The sequence below is a fragment of the Camelus ferus genome, chromosome 15 (genome assembly GCF_009834535.1).
Source record: "Camelus ferus isolate YT-003-E chromosome 15, BCGSAC_Cfer_1.0, whole genome shotgun sequence".
Classification (NCBI taxonomy): Eukaryota; Metazoa; Chordata; class Mammalia; order Artiodactyla; family Camelidae; genus Camelus; species Camelus ferus.
Genome location: NC_045710.1, coordinates 40,544,556 through 40,558,110, shown reverse-complemented (window position 1 = coordinate 40,558,110; position 13,555 = coordinate 40,544,556). Strand labels below are relative to the sequence as shown.

Below are 13,555 nucleotides of genomic sequence, written 5' to 3'. Positions count from 1 at the left end.
TAATAATTGATAAAATATGCGTGTATTTAAATACTCATTCAAACATCACTGATCCATCAACAGAATACTAAGTTATGCACAATAATAATTAAATGTAGTCATCTTTAACATTTTGCCAGCATTCTATTTTATTAAAAAAAAGCCCTCACTCATATTGTTTTTTGTCATTATGGAGGTATAGTTGTCAAAGTAGAAAAAAAGAACATATTTCAGTTAGCAGCTTATTAGCTTGATTTAGAAATTTGATGTGTGTAGACATATGTTTTGTGGGCTTCTGTTTATCCTCTCATCAGAGGCACGGAAACGTTAGAGGTGGCCAGTGTATGAGTCACCAAAATTTAACATAAAATGATTGAAGCCCCAAAGTCAACAAGGTAAGTAGGAAAATCAGCTTCTTCCCCTTTTCTGAAGTGAGACTCTTTTTTTTCTTGAACGCTCTTAGTCTCAGGTGGAATCATACAGGCATATAAGGCCATGGAGACTCCCGGTGTTCTTGGGCATGGAGCCAGTATCAGATAAAGACTGATTTGGCTTTGCCAAATGTTCCTAGGAAGACTGCTCTGTTTGGATGGACGTAGTTTGTGTGTGTTTAAGGGCCCCACAATGTACACAGAATGCAAAAGTAACAAAGAAACTTATCACGTTTGGAGACCATGCCAGTGGCTACCATGTCCTGATTGGACTGGAACTGGAAGATGATCAGCCCTGCCAATTCCCTGCTTGGCCATAATGCAATGGCCTCTGTGGGTCTGGTTCATTGCAGTATGTTCACGATGGTCTAAGCAAGGCTATGGTGAAACACAATTATTCTATTTTTTGTTTTCATTTCAGAGCTCTTGGAGAGACGTGCATTGATCTTTCATTCATACATTAATGTCTTTACCCTTTCTTTACCTTTTGTGAATTTTTTGGTATATTTTTTTACTTCTCCAGTTAATGTCTCAAAACAAACTTACTCTTGGATTTTTACCTTATTCCTCATAAAAAGACATTAATAAAGTCTTGTAAATTTTCTTTCTGGGAATTTTTACACAGTTACTTTGAAGATGGCTAAAATTTCTCTCATTTCATATGGGGCTGCCTGTGTCTTCACACCTTAATCAACTTTCACAATTAAACAATAGGATCTTATATTTCAAGCATCCACTGACCTTAAGAAAATTTAGATAAACAGATAAAAGATGAAGAGAATGACAGTATGAGCAAGAAGGGAATCCTATTTAAATAATGCAGGGAACCCCCCCTACCCCAGCCCTATCCCCAACTTGATCCTACACAAAGAGAACATCCTTAAGTGAGCATGAGCTAGGAGCCTTGAGTCTACCATGTCCTGTGCACTGACTAGGATTCCAGTATTTAAACACATATCTTTTTCAGACATGATCTCCAAATGCAAGCCAGCTGCATGTGAGACTCAACTGCAGAAGTAGTATTCTGTCTGTCCTAAAGATGGAGGAAAATGGCCTATGCTGGGTGTTTTGAAGATAGCGTGTTGGTCTCCAAAGTTTTGACCTCCTTAGGGATTTGACTTGTTACCATTTTCACATTATAAACCAACTTTAGAAGTAAACTTTCATGTAAGCTATGAATTTCAGTTTTATGTGCAGCCCCATCTGCCTGTAGGTTCTTAGTGAATAGCACCTATGTTTGATTCATCCTCCGTATCCTCTGAAGCCCCAACACAATGCCTTGAACCAAGAGGTGTTGCAGAAACTGTCTTGAATGAATGAACAAAAAAATAAGTATCCGAGTATTGAAAACTGTGTGTCTCTGATAGCCTCTGTAATCCATGTGATGAAGTCGTCACCAAGTGGCTGATACCATATTGATACTAGCTGTTTTTAAGATACTATTAAAAACATTGTTTTTCATAGGGTAGTCACCAGATCATCTGCTTCAGAATTAGTCAGATGCATTTAAATGTAAATGCGTGGGTCCCATCACATCTCCTGAGTCAGCATCTCTGGAGGGAAGTCCCAGAGCCTACATTTCCCCATGATTTCCGAGGCGATCCTGCTGGACTCCAAAATCAGAGCACCAATGTACTGGTGGTTCTCAATAGTGTCTGTGCATTAGAACCACTTGAGAAGATTTTGTTAACTAATATATAATCTAGCCCACCTCAGACTAATAAATCAGAATCTCTGGGATGGGCTTGGCCATCAATGTGTTGTCCAGTCTCTTCAGGTGATTCTAATGTGCAGTGAGGACTGAGAACTGCAGCTTCAGATGCCTCTTTCTCCTACTTTAGCCCACTTAAAATCTGCTGTATCAGCTACCCTCAGCAAACAATGGGGCATGAGGAAAGAACAAAGGAAAACAAAAAAGACAAAGGTCAGGGTCTGTGGGAAAGCTGAGCTCTGGGCAAACTGCCTCACAGCATGGGCTTCCAAGGCAGTAGGCACCACAGTCAAAATGGCTGGCTCTAACCAGGCCAGTGAGAGAGCAACAATGGATGGAGGCATCACAGAGAGGCTCTTTGCTACTTTTGGTGTTACCTATTAATAATTAAACGGAATCCATGTCACTATTCCTAGGACTGGCCCAAGGTACACCTCACTGGAATTAGAGGAAGAGAAATTAATCCCTTGTTTCAAAGAATAAAATATATGACTATGCTCTGAAAGAAATAATGCCTGTTTTGCATAAACTGTTTATAAAAAACTGTACCTATTGTCTCTTATGAGCCTCCCAAAAACTAGGTGCTATAAGCAGGAAAAGTATTATTGTCCCCACTTTAGAGACAGCAAAACCTGGGTGAAAAAGGTTAGGTAGCCTGTCCAAGGCCATATACTTAGCAAGTGTAAGAACCAGGACATAACCCAAGTCTTCTGACTCAAATCCAATTTTTTTTCTCACTTCCATTCAAATTCATCAACACTATCTTCCCCTTCAAAAAAAAAAAGAAAAAGGATTCAGGTTATATGGGAAATTATTACCTGCCTGCATCTCTCTTATGATATCGCTTTCTGCTTTATATTTTATAATTATTTACAGAGCTAGATCTCTTATTATTCTACTTAAAGAGGAATGCTATGTGTTTGATTCATCTCTATATTGTCCACAATGCCTTGTTCTAAAAAATGATTGTAAGTAGTCAATAAATGTTTCTTGGATAATTAGATGAAAATAATATATGTTTAAAATTTTAAATTGTAAAACTGTCAACCAGAGAGCAAATATAATTCTGCTCATCATCATCCTGAAGATGAATGGTATGTGAAATTACACTAATGGATAAAACAGAGAAGAGACAAAGGCACTACTCAGAGTAGAAGAGAAGGCACAAGAGAAGCTACAATAAAGATGGGAGCTGTTACTCTGTGGAAAGACCCCTGGCATTGGAGACCCAGAGGGGAGCAGACACTGCTGCAGCTAACTGAAGAATCTGTGGCCTGGCTTTTGAGTGGTGCATAATGAAGAAGGCTTATGTTTCTGATGTCAACAAGAAAAAGTAATGGAAAGTACTTTTTCCTTTACTTTTCCAAGAAAAATAAAATGCTGTACAAAAATTCATGGTAAAAATATAAAGCATGATTATAAGAAATTTATGGAGTTTAAGAAAAGAGAATCTTGAGCTTGGAACTTGAAGTATTTTACTTCAAGCAGACTTGGTTTAAGAGCATAAATTTTATCTTGACTATAGTCACACTCTGATTCTTCAATGAATAATGTTGAGTAATATCATAATATTGTAAATGATTTTTACTTCTATTTGTTTCTCAGAATTAATATATAGACAAAGCATGGAAGACTTAATGTATCATTCAGAATAAAAATGCTTTAAATCTTGACAATGTAAAAATAATGGTAGAACTGGCCAGCCGTAGGTGTTGGAGGTGGGGAGGAGAGATAAGAGAAAGTGTAAGGGGTGGTCAACTCCACCACATCTTACACCATGGGTAGTTACCGAATATATCTAAAGTTGACAGAACAAGAAATAAAATCCAAACATATTATTCACTATTATAACAAATAGAGGGACAAAAAAAAAATGGGGGAAGGTACAGGGAAAAAGGAAGAGGGCTGACAGATGTGAACTGAAATAGTCATTTTTCAAAGTAAGGAGGTAAAAGAGTTGCTTGAACTTATAAGCCAAGAAATAGATATTTAAATCTATACAATAGATATTTAGAGTTATAGTGATAACCATTGGAAGGACTTTAAAACCAGAAAGTATCATGGGTGGTAGTCTTTGAGGAGTAAGGCTATGAATAATCTAAAGAGATACACTTTTCATTTGGTATCCTTACCTTTTATTGAATTTTTATTTCTATGAGCATGTACTTTGAAGATTCTCATTAGTATGCTGAAATATATCCCAAGTTTTCTGCCTTCTCAATGTTCTGATCCCCAACCAATGAGGCAATGATTCTATACAATGATCAAAACTTGACAGCAGGTTAAATTTCCATGGTCTTTAACACTAAGGTCAGTAGCCACCTCAGTGAGACTCTCCAAACCTGAAATATATTACCTTCTGGACAGTAGAAGCGTGTAGTTCTGAACTACCTCCAATTGTCTGCTTGTTTTTCATGCCAGAATCACCAGTTTTCTATGAATGTCATCTTATCTTACAACCAAGTATCATAAATTTCTCAGTAGGTCTCTCTGGTAAGGTGTGCTGGGTAAGCCCAGGGATGCCTCACTTTTGAACGACCAGAAAAGAAAAGGCTGCCAGGACTGAAAGCCTGACAATAAGACATTCCAACTTTGAGCTCTAGCAGAGGGTATTGATTACACTTCTGGAGCCCTTGCAATCTTAGAAACTTCTGGATCCTAATGACAAGGATTGAAACAACGGTTATTAAATACTAGAAATATTTCCTCTGCCTACTTTAAATGCCAAAGCCAAATGCTAAATAACCAGAGGATAAAATTTAACCCTGTTCAATCTAATTTGGGAGATGCAAGGTTGCCATATGACCTTTTAGTTTAACATATCCCTAGCATCACTTCCCTTTGCTCAGTTGAGCAATTCTTAGCATCACTTCATCTTATTTGATTGAACAAAGGATATAATACTGACAGAAGAACAAAATGGAAATTGTAGCTGCAAAGACAAAATTCTTAAAAGATGAGACATTCAAGTTTGTCATGGTTTAAAAAAACATATATTTTTGAGTAATACAAACCTATTGTAGGGTTTCAAACTAAAAAGTTGAAGTAAGTTGGCCCAGAATTGGTTGTTTTTTTTTTTTTTTTTTAGCTAAATAATGATTAGGTATAAGAAGAAGTAATCCTTGAACCTGTAAATCTATAACAAACTTAATTAATATTGCCTGACCTGAAAACTGATGATGGTACAAACTTACCCCTACATATTGGCAAATTTCTACTGTGGTTTATTCTAAACCTTGAGTAGGTACTTAAGTTCAGGGAAATAAAAATTTGGGTTTTTCACTTCAGATAAACCACAAAGAGGTTGGGACAAAACTGTTCCATCTGATTATACCAGTCTCTGAGAATATTAAACACTAGAGTGTTTAATTTCTGAATAAGGATTTCTAAAAATGCTAACCTATTTTCATTCCAATATTGCAGAATTAGCATAAAGTATCTTTTTTCTAAAATACATCAGTCTTTTTGTCCAAATGTCATCCTTTTTATACAGTTAAATGTGAAATGTAAAATGTCTTAATTATTATTGACTGTAGTTAAAATTTTTTAAGAATGCTGTCCTAGCTCTACACCAGCCATTTCCATAATATAGCTCCTCTATTTTGCCTTTAATCTAGGCATTTATATTGTTTTCTAGAATTAATCCAAAATAGATTACATTTTACCAGCCAATACCGATTGGTAAACGTTGCTTAAAGCACTGTGTTAAGGATTCTGAGGTTGTATCCAAGTTCAGTGACAAGGCAGACTCTAATTAATTAACATGTTCACCATGGAAGCAAAAAGAGAAAAATGACAGTACGTTCTTGTCACCTCTAACAGGTGCTAAAATCTAGCACATTGTAAAACTCTGGATATTTCTGTGTTTTCTAAAATAAAACACAACTTCATAAGTTGAAATTCTGTAATATAAAACCTATACTGAGTCTTCAGAAATTACCAAAATTGTCAGGGTTAACCAAGTTGCCCCAGAAAGAAGACAGAAGTACTCCAATAAACATCAACTTGTCACTCAGAGTCTCAGACTGTAAAGTCATAGGAATCAAATGACTTTGTAACCTAAGTCCTCTAACTTAACACCACCCTTCTCTAAATCCAGTTGATTCCTCTAGGGATCATTACTGTCCATAGACTAGAATATTTTTTTTTAATAAATAGAATAGATAGCCTAGTACCAGACCTAAGTGAAATATGCATAAACTTAACATATGATCAAGAGGATATCACAAATCAGTGGGAAAGAGGAGGATGATTCTGGGATAACTAATTAACTATTTGCATTTTAAAAAAAAGTTTCAATTATACCCTTATCTCACACACACACCAAAATAAATTCTATATGAATTAGATTTAAATGTGAAGAGTTTTATCATTTTTTTCAAACCTAAAAAATAAAAAGTAAATTTTACCTGATTTCTAATTAGGGAAAGACTATTTAAGTGTAAATGCAATGGAAGTAATTACAAAGGAAAAGATCAAAGATATAACTATCAAAAAATTTAAAACATTTATATATTTTAAAACACAGAAAGCAAAAATTGTTTTTAAAAAAAGGAAAACTTTAGGGTTTAAAAAAATTAAATAAATTGCTGTAGTTAGGAAAGTTTTGCTTGAAAGGATTGGGTATCCATTCAAATGACTTCCTGTGAAAAACTTACAGGCAATCTAACTGAAATGAATTACAGGGAGTACAGCTGGACCTCATAGGAATGGAAAAATGATTAAGCAGCTCTTCTCTCTAGTTCCAGCTCTCTCTATCCATGTGGTCTTTCTCTGGCCCTCCACAGGCCTCCTCTACTCTCTTTTCTGAAGGGAACTATGCCCACTTCTCCTCTATTACTTAGTCTTCATGTGGCCTTAACTGGCTTTGATGCCAAATCTGCCTTCAGAACCCAGCACCAATGTACTGACTCAGTCTTTCAGCACCTTTGTCCCAAACTTCTGGGAAGAAGATATAATAGGCCGAATTTGGTCAGGTATCTATACATAGTTCAGCCAGTTATGGGCAAAAGGATGTCCCCCTGACATGGAACTGGTGAGGGCTACCTGTTTCTCAGCAGGTCTAGGTACAAGGTAACTCCAAAGACAGGGACATGGGATAGGCAGGCACCAAACACACATCTACTACACAGTTGATGAGACTGTGATGTTAACATGGAGCTTCATAATAAGTTAAGCAAGAAAAGCCTACTACAAATTTTTATAGTCAAAATTCTCTCCAGTATGTGAATTAAAAAAAAAAAAAGCATGGTTATTCCAGTAGTACTAGGCAGGGGTGACTTTCTGTTTTTCTGATTTATTATACTAGTTTGTACTTTCCAAACTTTCCATTACAAACATGCATAATTCTAACAATCAGGAAAGAAATAAAGTAAAAGACCAAAAGAAGAAAAGCCAAAAGTATTGGCAACTAAGTACCAAGTATTCAATTTAGGTTGAATTCTCAGGTCATTTTTGTTGACATGCCCCAAATTTCAATCCCACTACTGCCCTACGCACTCACTGCTACCCTCCAGCCTCAGTAAGTGACAGACACTTCCCTGAAGACCCCACCCACACTCACCTACTGTGCCATTCTTGTGGTCATGTTGACTAGAATATCCTTTCAGGCTTTATCTGCCTAGTGGATGCTCCTCATCCCTCGAGGCATGGACGAAACAGTGAGCCTTCCTCAACTGCCATGTCCCAACAAGATTCTTTCTCCCCCCGTGTCTTTTAGCCCCGGGTCTGTAGCCCTGCTATAATCCTCATCCCACCTGTGTTTTCATTGGCTGTATACGTCTCCAACCTCCCAGCTACACTTGCAATTTCTCTTAGAGAAGTGTTCTAGCCTATGAATGCTGTTTCATCAACAGCTAGCTCAGGACATAAGCAAGAATAGGTTCTTAATGAATGTTTTGCTGAATAAATGTGGAAAGTTCAAGGAATTATTTGTTTTAGGTCAGCGACTTCAGATTAATTCTTATTCCAAAAATTTATTTTACTAAGAAAAAATATAAGATGTTAACAATATACTGGAAAAAAAAATATCGATTTCAGAGCCCAGCAGACAAGTTTTGAATCCCCAGTCTGTTACTCACTAGTTGGGTAAATTGTTAATCTTTTCTCAGCTTTAGTTTTCTCATCTTTAAAACTGGGTTGACAACATCTTTCATGCAGAATTGATTCAAGGATTAAAGGTGAAATACGTAAAATGGCTGGCAACAGTACGGGTTTAATAAATGGCAGCTATTATTTATATTGGATTTATTAACTTGATGAAATAGGTAGGAAATACTTATAGAGTTGTGTACTCATGGAAAACACATGATATTTGAATTACATCTCAAAACATTAAGAGATTTCATCTCCAAAAATAACCAGTATATTTATGAACATATAGAAAAGTGGGTACCTCTGGAATGTACAGGGCTGGAAAAATTTAGTGAAATTCTAATGACATTGGGATTTACATGGGCTGTCTGATCAAATTTTAGCACTCCACCCACCATTTCAGTCGATCTTTTTCAGCAGAAAGGTCATTAATACATTAAAGCACATTATTTTAAACAAACCTCAAAATTCTATTATTGTACTGTTCTGCTAAGTGGGGTCAGAGTTTTTCTTTTTTCTTAGCTGTGACCAATGCAAAACACAATAGACATCTAATCCATAAGAACATCTAAGAGGAAGGCAGAGAAATTCATCTCCTGGCCTGGTGTACGATGTGCGGAGGAGAGACACAAACTATAAAAAACATTCTGGTTCTGGGTGAAATGGAATCCTCCCAAAGGCATGGTTGTGAGGGGCTGTCACTTGCTGCGGGCACACTGGAGTGGGAATCTGTGAGTGGTGTATGGGTTTAGCTTGGTTGTGTGCTTAAATACTTTGTGCTTTATTATATTTATGTACTTTAAAAATACATATGTATTGAGCACCCATTGTGCACCCAGAAGGATACAGAGGTAAAGACAGGGTCCATGCACCTAGGGAGTTTCCACTCTACCCAGGAAGGCACGACAAACCCACAAACAACTCCAACATCAGATCATGCAGGACACATGTCACAACACATGTATCTTAAGTACTCTGTGAACATTATACAGCTTCAAAGGACTCTTGGTGTCTCCAGGATTATCATATAAGAGAAGGGTTCAGAATGCTTACTGAAAAGTTATTCAGTAACATACACAGCAGTCAGGAGTGAATTAACAAGATTTTTATAGCAAATGCCTCCTGAAAAGTTATGCACACAGTAAATATTTTCCTTCTATAAAGTAGATGCATTTAGGGGCTCTGCAATTACTCCAAAAATGCTATTCTTTAAGTTGTCTATATTAATGATTTTTAAATTATACTAGTTACATAACTCCCCCTCCTTAGGGTCTTTGCTCTCACCATTCCATCCCCTTAAAGATCTCCCTGAGATTTCACATATCCTGCTCCCTCATCCATTCAGCTCTTTGCTCAAATGCTTTCTCCCTGGAGACCCTTATTCTCCCATCCCCTCACTTTCTCCTCTCTGCTATATTTATTTTTTCCATAGAATATAGTATTACTTGATATTTTATTATTTATCTGCTTATTTTTTGTCTCCTCTTACTGAAAGTCCAGAGCACTTCTGTCTAGTTCATTGCTATAACCTAACACCTAGAATATAACCTGCTATAAAATGGCACCTTTTAAACATTTGTTCAGTGAATAAAAGAATGAATGAATGAACATTCCTTTGAATATATTCCGAAGTGGCAAATCTTCATCTAGTGGATGTGAATTTGAAATTCTGTAGCCAGGTTCTCTTAGAGCTTTCTGGGTAAAATGGATGGATGAAGCTGCAGTCATTCACTCATTCATTCAACAAATGCGGACTGAGGGCGATTATGTGCCAGATACTGTTCTAGGTGCTAGCTTATCCAGTTGGTCCCAAATGCAATGTGACTATCGAATAAGATGATGGGCTTTATTATGTGATTGTAGACTAATTCTGAAGATTCCAAAGACGTCTCTCACAATAGCATCACAACTGAAACAGAAGCAAAGCTTTTTAAAAATGACCACTTATGACCTGGACGTGGAGGTTCTTCTGTGCTTTTTTTAAAAGATGAGTTTTAACCATTTCATGATTTTATTTCCTAAAAATAGGTTCTCTCAAGTGCCCACAGTGGGTCTTGTGGAGATGGGAGGGGGAGGGGTTGTAGTGAGGTCTTCTCTAAATTATTCAAGATATTCCAATGTGTAACAGATTGACCTTCCACACCTGTTTGTGAATGGAAAATAGACATTTGGCAGGGGTGGGGTCACAGAGATAGGGGAAAGTATTTTCAGATGTTAGTAAAAACTCCTAAAGACATGCATTCGAATAAGGTATGCAAACAAATATATCTTGAGCTTTTTTTTCCAGAGCAGAAATACTTGGTAAGTAATCCAGGTTTGTAATAGGTTTCTTTAGAACTAGGATATCTAAATCCAATTATCCTGGTATTAAAATGGTGCTAATCACTTGTCCACATCTAACAGTGCTGGAAGGTTCTAATCTATTGTGTATGTGTTATACCCTGTAGCCAGGCCAACTCAGCATTTATCAACAAGAAATTGTGAAGCACCAGATTTTATATTGCCTTTCTCCAAAAAACTATCTTTGCGGGGCCTTCATTCCCAGCAAACTTGGCACTTTGTGTTTAAGAAATGTTTTCCCCAAAAGCTCTACAGGGTAGCCTTCTGGTAGAAACAGTTTCTGGTGTCTCCTCTGTTTCAACAACCCTTCGAGCACAGCAGATCCTGAAGAGCTGGGTGTCTAAATTAAAATAGTTAAATCCATGTGGCTGCAGGATCTATACAGCTGTGGCTTCTGTCAGCTCTTCAATAAAATATTAGATGTGTGTTTATTGTTTGGGAGCTGTCCACAGTTCCTTGTTCAGCTGGCAGGGGTTAAAGGGTATGTAGATTACTTGGCCAGCTGTTGGTAATTGTCACAGCCATACAACATGTTACTTGGTAACCCATAGAACAGCATTCTCCCGAGGTAGAGTCTTTGTTGCTAAGCAATAAATTCAGGTAAAATAACATTTGGCTGGTTCTTATCGGTCCAGTTTTAAAACATAGGCTCTACGTTGGGTTGTCTCCCCCACAGGCTGCCCACACCTCTTTTGTTTTTCCACCCAGGCCATGAAACAAGTGCTGATAACTTGGACAGCCCTTGTTCGCTGGGACTTGCCTACTGCTCATTCAGGCTGGGGACCAAGCAAATGGCCAGGGAGCAGGGTTTATTGAGTGTGCTCTCAGGTTTCCACTGTCATAATGTACCTTCTGGATCTCTGTTTTGGGATTGGCCAATGTATCAGTCAGATGGGCACAAAGAAGACCAAAAGCAATGGCAGAGATTTAAGGGAAAGGAAGGCAAATGTATGCCTGATGTTTTGTCTACATTAGTATTAACTAGACAATTATTATTAATATTATTATTTGGTACATCTTGAAATACCTCCTTGCCCTCAATACTTGCATACATGCTTTTGAAGTAAATCACTCTGTGTTGCAGAGACCAAGGGTGCTGAGAAGGAGGGGACTCAGGCAGGAAAGTCTCAGTTCATTCCCTGCATGACAGGTTTAAACCAGCTGCGTCCTTTAAAGGGCTAGCTGCAAACAAGCTAATCAACCCACTTCACAACTACAGTTCTTCCTACATCAAAATTTTTGAAAAGATCAGGAAATTATGTTATAGGTGAATATCCACTCACTATTTTTATAATCTTACTTAGCAGTGTTGGATTAGAATTAAGAAAGAGTCACGTTTTGGTTCTCTTCAGAAAGTCTGTAAATAACAATTGCTGGCAAGGATGTGGAGAAAAGGGCACCCTTGTACCCTGTTGGTAGGAATGTAAATTGGTGCAGCCTCTGTGGAAAACATGGAGGTTTTCCACCATTGAGGTTCCTCAAAAAACTAAAAATAAAACTACCGTACTATCCAGCAATTCCCCTCCTAGGTATATATCCAAAGAAAACAAAAACACTCGTTCAAAAAGATACATGCACCCCAGTGTTCATAGTATCATTCTTTATAATAGCCAAGATACGGAAGCAACCTAAGTGTCCATCAACACATAAATGGGTAAAGAAGATGTGAGATTTTATACAAACACACACACACAATGGGATACTACTCAGCCATAAAAAAAGAAAGAAATTTTGCCATTTGCAGCAGCATGGATAGACCTAGAGGGTATTATGCCTAATGAAATAAGTCAGACAGAGGAAGACAAATGCTATATGATGTCACTTGTATGTGGAAATCTAAAAAATACAACATATTAGTGAATAAAACAAGAAACAGACTCACAGATATAGAGAACAAACTAGTGGTTACCAGTGGGAAGAGAGAAGTGGGGAGGGGTAAAATAGGGGTAGGGATTAAGAGGTACAAACTACTATGTGTAAAATAAATAAGCTAAAGGGTATATTGTACAACACAGGGAATATACCCAATATTTTATAATAATTTAAAATGAAGTATAACCTATAAAAATATTGAATCACTATGCTGTATACCTGAAACTAGCATAATATTGTAAGACAACTACACTTTAATAAAAAAGGAAACGACAAAATAAATTAAAAAAAATAATAACAATACACTTTTTAAAAAGAAAGCCCATAAATTCAACTGAGCATACCTGCCACTTGCCACGGAGAGTCACTGTTTCTTGGAGACAGTGTTCGAATTCTGCCTGGGATTCCCATTTGCTGGGGCCTGCCACCGTCACTTCCATGGGTGAGCCTCACCTTAGGTAAACCCCATCCATGAATGTCCAGACCTGTCCTAACAGACAATTTAATGGTAAACATTTACTTTCCCGAAAGTTATGTTCATATTCAAAAGGGTTCACACACACACACAAATTCCTTCTAGTAATAATCTCCACTAGTAGATTTAAAATATGTTTTCTTTTTTTTTCACAGTGAATCAAAGTATACCCATAGGGTACAAAAATTATGGAATGCAACACGCTTTGAGGCCAGCAAAGAAGCCATTTCCTGATCATGCCCTCTCTCAAAAGACTCCCACCTAAAATTTAACGGTCTCTGCTGTCACTTTTCCTCTACACTGAGCTGTGATTAAGAGCAGCAGAAGACTGAAACCCAATTCCTCCACTTACTATCTGGGCAGCCTTGGAAAATTCACTTGACCTCTCTCTACCTTAACTTCCTCATCTTTAAAATGGGCAGAAAAATAAGGTAATTTAGAAACAGAGTTGTTGTGAAAATTACATGACAATGCATGTAACTCCCTCACCGTATAATAATTGTTAGCTTTGATTATAATTACCTCTCCTTTTGGGAGAGTGTCTGAAATTAACATAATAAATTCCTGTTGAGTGTGTGCTATGGGTAAGGCTCTGTACTGGTCACTTAAATTTTGTTAGAGTTAATGAAGATAAAACACCAAAACAAAGGCCTC

At 37.2% G+C, this 13,555-nt stretch overlaps 1 long non-coding RNA gene across 4 annotated transcripts in view; it reads right to left on the bottom strand.

Annotated features, from left to right (window-relative positions):
• LOC106730720 overlaps positions 1–13,555 on the bottom strand; it is a 391,898-nt gene that overhangs the window by 38,875 nt on the left and 339,468 nt on the right. For all 4 annotated transcript variants that reach the window (XR_004326333.1, XR_004326334.1, XR_004326335.1 and 1 more), the window contains exon 5: positions 12,771–12,916. This is a non-coding gene — a long non-coding RNA (uncharacterized LOC106730720). The remainder of the gene's footprint in view (positions 1–12,770; positions 12,917–13,555) is intronic.